Source organism: Symphalangus syndactylus, chromosome 6, assembly GCF_028878055.3.
Source record: "Symphalangus syndactylus isolate Jambi chromosome 6, NHGRI_mSymSyn1-v2.1_pri, whole genome shotgun sequence".
In the NCBI taxonomy this organism is placed as follows: Eukaryota; Metazoa; Chordata; class Mammalia; order Primates; family Hylobatidae; genus Symphalangus; species Symphalangus syndactylus.
In genome coordinates, this window is record NC_072428.2 from 75,144,737 (window position 1) to 75,153,674 (window position 8,938).

At 38.4% G+C, this 8,938-nt stretch overlaps 1 pseudogene; it reads right to left on the bottom strand.

Annotated features, from left to right (window-relative positions):
- Positions 1-2,351: 2,351 nt before the first annotated feature.
- LOC129485367 (tripartite motif-containing protein 43-like) lies at positions 2,352-8,292 on the bottom strand (annotated as a pseudogene).
- Between the last annotated feature and the right edge of the window lie 646 nt (positions 8,293-8,938).

The following is an 8,938-nucleotide window of genomic DNA, read 5'->3' on the forward strand; positions in this document are numbered from 1 at the left end:
GTCATTGTTTATGAAGGAATTTTCATATTTTTGTGAATTATTCTTAAACATTAAGAACTATTCTTATGAAGGGGCAATCATAAAGTAATTCATGTTCAAGAACACATTTTAAGACACAGATTATTCTTATAATGAAAGAGAGAGAAACACAAATAATTTAAATTTCAGTTGAATTGGCTGTATTTAGGCCTCGCCTCGTGGCTTATGCCTATAGTCCCAGCACTGTTAGAGGCTGAGGTGGGAGGATGACTTGAGCCAGGAGCTTGAGAGAAGCCTGGGCAACCAGGTGAGACCCTCTCTCTCTAGCAACAGCAAGAACAAAATTACTCAGGCATGACAGTTCAGCCTATAGTCCAGCTATTTGGGAGGCTGAGGTCGGAGGATTGCTTGATCTGGGGAGGTCGAGGCTGCAGCGAGCCGTGATCTCACCAGTACACTCCAACCTGGGCGACAGAGTGAGAGCCTGTGTCAAAAACAAAACAAAACAAAACAAAAGCAAAAAGCTGACCGTATTTAATCATTCTTCTTTATTGCTCTAATAGTAATATTCTAATATACAATGAGATTATATACAAGATGAGGATGGTTAAAACAGTATAATGCTATTAAAACATAAATGACTACAGAATTGTATGTTTGCATTACTCCTATCCTTGAAATAACCCATTACGTAACCCATCTGTCATTAAACTTTTGGATCAGAGTTACTCTTTATAAATGGAGTTGGCCTTTTTTAGACTTTGTTCTCAGCAATCCTCATTAAAGTAGGCATTCCTAGATTGCTTTAAATAAATTCAAAAAACACATATCAGAAACTTTTGATATGTTTGTTGTGTGCCATATTGCCAGTAATTAGATTAAATGCTAGAAAATACACCATGAAATATGATATTTGATATACAGTTGGACCTCCCTATGAATGGGTTGGGGCACCCATGGATTCAACTCATCATGGATTAAAAAATTTCAGGAAAGAAATGGAATGATTACCTTTTCACTGAACATGTGCAGACTTTTTTTGCTCGTCATTATTCCCTAAATAATACAGTGTAACAACTACTTACATAGCATTTACATTGCATTAAGTATTTTAAGTAATCTAAAGATTGTTAAAGTACATTAGAGGATGTGCTTAGGCTACATGAAAATACTTCCTCATCTTTTGTAAGGACATCTGAGGATTATTAGCATCTAAGGATTTTGGTATCTGTGGGGAGTCCTGGATCCAATTTCCAGTCGATACTTTAGGAAAGTCTTCATACAAAATTAACACAATAAAAATATAGGTATTTCTGATAATAAGGATATTTTACTGTACATGTATTTTAAAAACTTCAAACACCTAAATAAATGTGCAGTTTTCTTAAAATGTAATGAGGCTTCTGAGTATTCTGTATTTTCTGAAGCAAAAAGTGGGTCTTACTTTCTATTCTGGTAATGACATGTTCCCAGGTAACTGTCTGTAGGATGCCATCCATGAAATTACTAAAATCTTACAGGTTTTCAGCCTTTTTATCTGTATCATTGTCACTCTCTTAAGATCTGTGTCCATCAATAGTTTGTTCCTGAGCTAAATAAAATTGACTGAGCCTATCAATTGGATAAGCAGTCCAATTTATAACTTTATTAAATAATATTTCTCAGTATCCCTGTTGATTTTGGTTACATTCAGTAGTCAAAATCAAAAGGAATACAGGGGTAAATTTGGTAGCCTTTTAAACAGTTGTATCATATGTTTTTATCAATTATTTTGTGCATTTATTCTTTTATTCAAACTGACAATTAATGAATGTTAGTTGTATTTTAAGCATTGTGTACTTTCTTGGAATATACCTGTGTGTAGTACAAACACAATCCTTTTCTTGTAACCTGAGAAGCAGAAAAGATGCCTACTATTACACTGTGAGTTTTACAAAGAAAAGTGTAAGGTTTTCTGAGTCTTTAAAACAAATAGCCTAATCTAGTCCAGGAGCTAAAGAAAGAATTCCCTGAAGAAATGTTGGAACTTACACTTGATGAAATGGGACTTGCAGATGTGGAACAGAGAAAAGAAAATTCCAGTTCAGGGGGAAGAAACCTGTGCTCTTGCATTAACCCATCAGTTTGGATAAACACACTCGGGTATTCATTTACCTGGGCTGGCTTGGAAATCAAGGGAAAGAAAAGATACAGCATAAAAGAAAAGACATGCGCAGTATTCTAAGAGAGAGTAGTTTAATGAAAATCAAAACAAATGTATACCTCCACACTTTTAAAAATGGTACAAAGTTTCATAGACAAAGATAAAGAATGTCAAGTATTCAGTAGGTTAGCATTCTCAGAAGTTGGTGTTTCTGATACCTTTAGTCATGTTACTGACCTATCTCTGATTCTTTGAGTGCAAATCCAAGAAAGCAAAGCAAAGCAAAGCAAAGCACAGTTGTAAGAGGGTAAGGGAAAGAACCAGAGAGGCTACAGATGAGAAAACTCTCGGCCACATTAACAAAGCTTACTATGCCACATTCATCATCTAGAAACACCCCAATCTGGCCTAGATGTCTTTCTGGATACTGAAATAATAGTGGGGAAGAGGTCTTGAGATGACACCGGTAGCCTTCTTGACACAAAAAAGTAGAAAAATTTTCTTGAAGTTAACCAGCATGTCATTTCTCATTGGGCAAGAATCATTGCAAAATCCAACAGCCCAGTGCCAACACTGCCCAACATCCACCTCTCAGTAATATCTTCCAAGGGTGAATGGCAGGGCTCGCCATCAGGAAAACACTTAGATTTTGTTGGAGTTGGGGCAATGTTGAGATGATCAGAACCAAAGAGTAGCTGTCTCAGAAATTCAAACAACGGGAATGTACCAAGTGGTTATTTTATTATCCCAGGAAATATGCACTGCAGGAATAAGAAAACAGTCACATGAAAACATAGTGTTATAAACTTCTAATGGATGTGAGCTTTACATAGTGTCTACGTATGCCAGGTTATCCCTGGAAATATAGGTCAGGACAGCAGGCACATAAAAGAAGAAATACGTCCTTAGATTTAACCATTGTGCTATTCTTCCTTATCGAGGAGTCCTTACAGACTCCCAGAGCCTAGTCCCAAGAGTTGTCCACATCCAGCTCCCAGTAGTGTTTGCCAGAGGAGAATACCCAGGCTCCCCATGCAGCAAAATAGCCAGATCTGTCAGAATGCAAAGATTCAGGTCTAAACCTCAAACTTCTCACATCCTCAAACAGCCTGATATTGTAATTGGTTACTTCCCAAGTGAGGGAATTTTCCACGGTGGAAAAAAGAGAATGTTCCAGTGAAAAGCAGTTTATAAATTCTTATGTTCAGATAAGAAAGAGATTCTCACTAGAAAACACAGGTCAAGATTAGAAAGAAACTTCTGTCTGGAAAAATGTTGGAATCAAAGAGTGTTAGGATATCTGCACAAGTAAACGCCTAAACTTCAATGATCGCAATTTCTATAAACTCCAAAAGTATAAAGGGGAGGAAGGTCATGTCTATGTCTAGTTAGCGACCATTCATAACAACTGAAAAACTGGAAGCTCTTGCACTGAAGCCAAGTCCATAGCAATAAAATTAACATTCATTGTCTCTTCTCTGTCAGGGCAGAGCAGGAGGCTTGGGACAGGAGATGAGGTGGGAAGCCATCCTTAAACCCAAATAAGAAAGTTATCACTTTGCCGGAAATATTATAATCTGCCACTTAAACTAGTCAATTCATACTTAAAGAGAAAATCTGACTCTGCCTTCTGAAAAGTGCAGCTTCCTTGCAAGAATTATCTGACTTTCGTTCCAGATTCAGGCACAGACATCTTTTACCTGCTGGGTTTATCATGATCTATCCTGGAGTTCTATCTAAGGCCTCATCAACCAACAAATCACGTTCCTATCGTTCACAGATTCTCAGTTTTTGCATTGTTATATAAGTTACCCGTGTATGCTTTAGTTGATTAAATTGCACACGATTAAAATTATAAATGCTATGAAACTTCACGTGAAATGTATTTAAAAAAACACTGTCACTCAAATCAGTCATTACCTGCACTGAATTTGAAATTGAAATGTCCTGAATTAATTCAGGTCTGTATACTTCCTGTAATAATTGTATACAGGAAATTGTATCACGGTTGAACCACACATGAATGGTTCTACATCCTAAAGGGCCCTTCTGCATGTTTTACTTTCCTAAGAAATTTGTTATATGGCTGGTTCCACCATCTTTTATTTAGTTTTGTCTGTTTGATGACAATGAAACTATAAATATAAATACCTATTCACAGGCCATTTTCTTCTAGATGAAAGATCATTACACTGAGAAAGCTGCCCATAGAAAACCAGAATTGAAGGCATTGCATGTGGGTCCCACCAAGAGGGTGACACTCACCTAGAAAGCGGTTGAACCTATCCGCCAGCCCAGTGATGGGCCCTGTAGTGAGCTCTGGATTCACAGGCTGCGGCATGTGCAGCAGCACGGACTCACTCCTGCAAGGAAGTAGGTTGAGTTGGTTAGGTTTCTGATGTCTGTGTTTAAGAAACAGATTCCAACAGAAAATGCTTCATTCAAACCCACTTCTGATATTGTAATGTACCTCCACAATCCTAGGATGGGTTTCTGGCTCTTAGGGTATCTTTCTAACTCTTCACTCCATATCTAACCTACTGCCACTGAAAGATAAATGCCTCTCTCCCTATCTGCCACCAAATAGCTGATCTCTAATTATGACTCTGAATCCTAAAAAGAGGCAATCGTATTCTAGCAACTTCTGCATTGAACTCTTCAAAACATAACCGCCTGAGTTACTTGGAAAAGTAAGAAAAGGTTAATGTCTGATAAAAGACATAGGTAACATTCAACACACAACACAAACACATGAGTACACACACACACCCACACAATCACACTGACACATTGTGGTGTTAGTAAATTATGTTTTCACTTTGTTGGAAACAGCTTGATGTTTTTCATACCGTGCCTTGTGCTCCAGCTTGCACTGATGGCCAATAACATACCTTGCCACCATGTCTCCCAAATCCTGTAGAGAGAGACAGAAAAAAAAATGACTTCTTTAGAAAGTTGTTATTCCTGTTGGGTGAGGTGGCTCACACCTGTAATCCTAGCACTTTGGGAGGCCAAGGTGGATAGATCAGATGAGGTCAGGAGTTCCAGACTAGCTCGGACAACATGGCAAAAACAAATCTCTACTAAAAATACAAAAAAATTAGCTGTGTGCGGTGGTGCGTACCTTTATTCCCAGATACTAGGGAGGCTGAGGTAGGAGAATTGCTTGAACCAGGGAGGCAGAACTTGCAGTGAGCTGAGATTGGGCCACTGGACTTCAGCCTGGATGACAGAAGACTCTGTCTCAAACAAACAAACAAACAAACAAACAAGTTGCTATTCTGAGGATCTGCTCTTGAGGTTTTGAAAACTTTAGAATTACCACATACTATCACTGCAACAGTTTTAAAATGTATTCTCATCTCTAACACTTATTATACCGGTAAGACCTATTGACATAATCTATTTCTGATAGATTCAGGACCCTAAATTAGAGTGAGAGAGAAAGTTGTGAGTAGTGACTGCGCATTGCTGCAGCTGTCTACAATGTGGTCTTTTTGAGGGCTAGTCCCCGAAGGGTAATGTGGCTCAAATCAAGAGCATTTCAAACCTACGACTTCCCAAAAGGAGGAAGAAGGAAATGTTAGTTTTTCCCTAATTTCTTTGTATTATCCTATGGAAACAAAAATAGAATTTTCACATGAATTTTTTTCTTCCAGAGTTTGAATGAAATGTGCTGGAGGAGGAAGCTTGTGGTAGAAAACGTTCTATGGAAATCTAGTTGCACAATTCCATAAAGCTTTCTTTCAGTCCTTACCTGGAGCAGTTCCACATCTGGTTTATGACACATTTCCATTAGTTCCTGATACATTTCTTTCAAGTGTTTACTCTTGATCCATGTTGATCCAGCTTCTCTGCAGTTGCTGAAAAATCTCTTGGTATTCCTCGTTCAGTCTCTCTAAATGTTGCTTTTCTCCTTTATGGAGAACTGGATGCAGCTCCCTATACTTATTCCTGATCATCTGTGCCCAAAAAACCACATCGCTCTGTAGGGACATGGCTTTGTAGGCTAAATGCTTAGGTCTACTTCCACCTCACAGAACACACAAATTCATCCTCCTCATTCCTTCTTTTATTTTCCACCCTTTACAAACAGGATGATGAGTTAAGCAAGACCTTCCTTCAAAATTTATGTAATTCATTAATTCTCGAACACCTGCGAAAAAGCCCTTTAGATTTAAATGTTTAAATATATGTCCTCTTAAATCTGAAATACCATTAGAAAACAACTAAAATTTATGATTGATTGTTAAATTGTCATCAATAATATATATAATCTTTGTTATTCAATTAGTTTGTAGTCTCAAACATTTGTACTTCACAGTGCAAACAATCACTCTAAGTAGAGATGCTGTTAGTATATTATAATCAGGATCAGAAGCCATCACACGGAAAGGATCTTAGTAAAAAATTTAACCCCCATCTCTCAAACCGACTACTTATTTTCTGTCTCCCATCTTTCTTCCTTCAAAAGCCACAGGCTCTGAATTGCCCTGCCATTCTGAGAACATGAATCTCCATTCCATTGTGTTTCTCCTCTCAATATTGACATATTTATTCTCTCACTCCCCCGGTCATTTGTTGTCCCTTCTCCTCAGCTTTTCATCGTGTTACATTTTCTCCTACTTGAGCTGGCATCATCTGGGTCCTTTGATGTCAGATTTCACCAGCACAGGCACATTTCTTAAATTACTGATCCCACCTGCTTTTTTACCCCTGGACAACATCATATTCACCATTAAATGCCTTTATTCCTCAATTATATACTATTTAATCAATATTACATAATTCGTTTATACAGAAATCTCTGCCTGAAATACTTACAAATTTTAAGCATCTACTTGTCCTTCAGAATTTATATCTATTTTTATTTATCTGAAAAGCATTTACAGAAAACCTGCACAATTGTTATATTGAACAGTCTGGTTGTTTTCCAGCCTACGAATAAACACATGACAAAATCTGGTATATGAAAATTTCAACTCAAGTTGCTAATATAAATGCTCTCAGCATGCCTGTCTCAAGCTGGTCGTGAGGACTCCTGGTGTCATACTTACCCTCCAGAGGAAGGCTGTTCTTCTCTCCTCACTTAGATTTCTCTGATTTTCTTGAATCTTTTTCCATAAAATCCTCATTTGCTTTATGAACTTCTCCTGCAAAAGAATTACTAGGTTGAACAACAGAAAATGAAACACCATAAATTCCACACTCTGAGTGGTATACACAAGCAAGGGACATAATACATAAATACATTAGAAAGGGGAAAGAAAAACAAATTTTTCACTGCTCATCCTCAATGGATATTTTTCAGTTTGAGGTTTCGGAAGGCAGAACAGATTAGGGAACTGAAAAGTGAAGATTTCCTGTAACTTGGCATTAGCATCCTGCTTCAGAACCCACTATGCTAGCCCCCAGATTTTGTAGTGTGCTAGTCCCATACTCGTTTGTCCAATAATATTGAATATATTTCCAAAAGACGTTTCTTTGCGCTAGTAGTTTTGGTGGCTTTTCAATGCCTTTAGCATTGAACTGTAGAATCAATAATAATGACATTTACTTGTTCACACTCTGTTTGGGTCCAAGCTTCATGAAGGAAGGTAGAGTTGCATATTTTATTCAAAATTTCATCATTGGTACCTAGAACAGCACCTGGCACTCAGTAAAGAATGGAGTAATCACCATGATGATTCTCATCGTCCTTCTAATCTCTTTAACTCTGCCGCCTTCCAGCTTTCAGGTGATCGCAGAACTATCTCTTACCTGGTGTTCCTCAGCTGCCTCTTCAGTGGGATAGTGTTTGTGAGCCCCGTGCTCCTGAGAGGTGGCACACAGCAAGCAGAGCAGACTCTTGTCCATGTCAGAGAACATCTTCTTTTTTTCCGTGTGGTCCCACATGTTTGTTTCTCTGAGCTCAGGAATTGCCAGAGACTGGCTTTTCTCGCAGTGGTCACTAAGTTCTTCAGAAGAATTTTGGTTTTGAAGTCCTTGTTCAGTGATGGTTCCCTGCATGCAGGGCAGTTGGCAGGACTTCAGGCTTCTTCCCAGGAAAGGCAGAGACAGGGCCTACAGAAGCTGTGCCCACAGCAGACAGTGGCAGGGTCTACCAGGTAGTTCAGGCAGATGACGCAGGTGAGCTCCTTCTGGAAGGCATGTGAGAAGTCTGAGTCCATTTTCCTAAGGAAAGAAAACCACAAGAATTTAATCTTCTACCCTGGAGAGACAAAGGTCCAAGCAAAGTTTGAATCAGGTTGCAATTGAATAATATCCTTTCTTTCTAGAGAAGAATAGGCTTTGATTTGCAACAACAGAGATAGGAAAAATAGAAAACCAAGGCACTAAGAGATATCGACCTCTGTAAGAAAACGTGACTGTTCTCCAATCAACACAGGGCCAGCTTTCCAAACTCTATTTTCTTGCATAGAAGAATGTCGTATTTTTTGAGGGGTTAGTGTCCACAAAATTGCTTGGGCTTCAAAGGTTTCATCAACCTGTAAACTCAAGGGTTGAGTCTTGAATTGTCTGAGAATCAGTAACACTCTTAATTGCCAGTGATTGGTTTAGAGAAGGCAAGCGAACTAAGCTCTTCTACTGTCACTTTTTCATTTAACTGTAACAACCATCCATCGTGACTTTTCCAGAAGGACCCTGCTTGAAAATGTTAGAGCAGAACTCATACTTAGAGTCAAATCAGAAAAAGCTAGCCTTTACTCTCCAAGATAAAACAGACAAATCGAGGTAAAGGCACTTCTCCAAGGCAAAACAAACAATCATTGCTTTTCTAGGCTGCTCTGTTAATTCAATCAACAGAAACTTTCT